The sequence below is a fragment of the Pinus tabuliformis genome, chromosome Q, assembly GCF_031772625.1.
Source record: "Pinus tabuliformis cultivar Carrire ecotype Pingquan chromosome Q, CPIR1, whole genome shotgun sequence".
NCBI classification, from domain to species: domain Eukaryota; kingdom Viridiplantae; phylum Streptophyta; class Pinopsida; order Pinales; family Pinaceae; genus Pinus; species Pinus tabuliformis.
The window spans coordinates 1,359,811,309-1,359,814,117 of NC_142296.1; positions in this window are offsets into that span (position 1 = coordinate 1,359,811,309).

Sequence of the window (2,809 nt, forward strand, 5' to 3'; positions counted from 1 at the left end):
ATATTATTTCCTCCACATCCCACCCATGGGTCAATGCTGGTTTTTACTTTTTCACTGTTGCTAACCTTCCATGCCAGTCCTTCCTCTATCACACTGAATGAAGCTAAGACGACCTTACAAACCACCAAAACGTTCTCCCTTTTCTTATTTGGAGTCTTGATCCAATCTTCAATTAAGGTTGGGTGGATATATTTCCTGGAAACCACTTTGGTCCATAGACCTTTTGTGGAAACAAGTCTCCAACCGACCTTAGCCGCCAACGCCTTAGAGAAAGAATGCATATTTTTTACGCCCCTTTCCTCCCATTTCTACCTTGCCATCTTTCTACCCCATCCATAGAAATCTACAGTAAATCTTACTAACTGAATTCAAAACCCCTTTTGGTATCCATGTCAGGGATATCCAGAAGACAAGAATAAATTCTAGGGAAGATTTAATAAGCACTAATATTCCTTCCCTAGACAACCATTAGAAGCTCCAAACATTTAGTCTCTTCTCATTTTTTTTTGCTATTGACCCCAACCAGTCATCCTTTCTATAATCATTTGGTTTCAGGTGAAATCCCAAATATTTGAGACCTTCATAAAACTTATTTGATTGAAATGGAAAGAGGTTTTGTGCATTCGTAAGCTCACCCATGGACAAACCCACCTCTGACAAAGTATATTTCTAAATATTAATCATGATACCTATAGCCTTCTCAAAAATTGACAAGGCCTCTTTAATGGAAGCCAAGTCTCACATGGACTTTTCATAGAAAATAAGAATGTCATCCACACACAGAATATGTTTAATGCTTAATTCACTGGCCCCCATTGCACCTTTGAGGACACCTCTCCTTTTGGCTTCAACCAACAATCTACTTAAACCTTCATCCACCAACATAAATAATAGTTGGGAGAGTGGGCATCCCTGATGAAGGCCTTTCTTAGCATGGGAAAACGCTGAAGTCAAATTGTTGATAAGCATTGCAAAAGAAACTAAAGTAATGCAACTCATGACCTAGTTTATGAACCTGACTTCAAATCCCAACTCATGACATAGTTTATGAACCTGACTTCAAATCCCAGGTGGGTCATTAGCATTCTAATGTAGATCCAAATAACCCTGTCATATGCTTTGAACATGTTTATTTTAAGAACCAACCCTTTTATTTTATTCACTTTTAAACTATGGAGTCCTTCCTAACTAACCCCAATGGCCTCATGGATCTTCCTACCTTCCAGAAAGGAAAAATTCTCTTTTGCAATATTTGTTTACAAAATCGGCTTCAGTTTATTAGCAACATTTTTTTCTATAATCTTATAAATACAATTGCATAATGAGATGGGCCCAAACTATTTTCGGTCCTCCACTGCCTTAAGAAGATAACCTCCACCACCTTAAGAAGATCACCCCCTACGATTTCATAGAACTCTCAATGGGGGCCAAGACTTTTGTCCCTTTGGAATGAAAAATTTTATGCAGTTAGGTGGAAAATGATTACCATAATTAATGGTTGTTGAAACCATGGATAATGAATGATAATAAACAAAATAAATCATAATATTAAAGTGATAATCTAATCATACGACGATTTCAATTTTACCATCATAATTATGATACTCACCCATGGATTTTTCAAACCATGGTATCATAATTTATTATATTTACCCATGGTGTCGTAATTTATTATATTTGTCCATCGTATTCACCCATTGATTTTGTAAACCATGGTATTTACCAATGGTATTTGAAATGTAGGCATGACTCTTGGTGAAAGATACCCGTAAAAATTATAAATACAAACTTCATCGTGGAGTAAATCATCATTTTTCTCATAATGTAGTCTTGTGGTATATTACCCATTTCAATAAATATTTGAGTTCCTCTTGTGTTATTTTTCTGCAATATTTCTTTTACACATTGAATTCTTATTATAATGTTTTTATACAAGATCTATTTACGCATCATACCATACTATGAGTTTTTATTATATTATTGTTATGTAATATTTCTCTCAACCATTGTGACATATTCCTTTTCCATTCGTGAATTTTCCTTTCTTCAACAACTTGGATTACAATGGAATTAATGCATTATATCTCATGAGAACTCTGTAGTTGAGCACGCTTGGGCCATAGTAGTATTGGGATGGGTGACTTTCTTTGAAGTTATAATTTTTTAATCATTCGCAGCTCTTGTTTATTTATTTGTGCATGTCAACAGGTTCAGGGTACAAGGAGCTCAAACTCAAACTATTGCAACCTTTGCAAGGGCATCCTCACCAAACCTGACAACCTCACATGGCAGATGGAAATAGAAATGACGAGGCAAGATATCCTGTCAAATTGTTGCTCGAGGAAGAACTTACACGACAAAGGAGTAAGCTGGTGGAAGCCTTTACAAAATCTCATTGCATGGTGAGAATTTACAAAGATAAGCCACCAGATCTCTACCATCGGAATCAGCAAGCAAACTATCTCAACATGGTTATGGGTCAACCACACAAAACCCTTGCCACTGAAGTCCATTTGCTAGGTTGCACATTGTTAACATCACAGTTGGCCCATAAAAGTTATAGGGTATCTCCATCCTTGGATCTTGGTTCATCACAATTATGGGTCAACCACACAAAACCCTTGCCACTGAAGTCCATTTTCTAGGTGGCACACTGTCAGAGTCACAGCTGACCCACAAGCATTACATGGTATCTCTATCCCGGGATCTTCATTCATCATGGTTAAGGGTCATCCACAAAACACATGGTTATGGGTCAACCACAAAAAAACCCTTGTCTTCAATAACACTTGGTTTTGGGTCATCCACT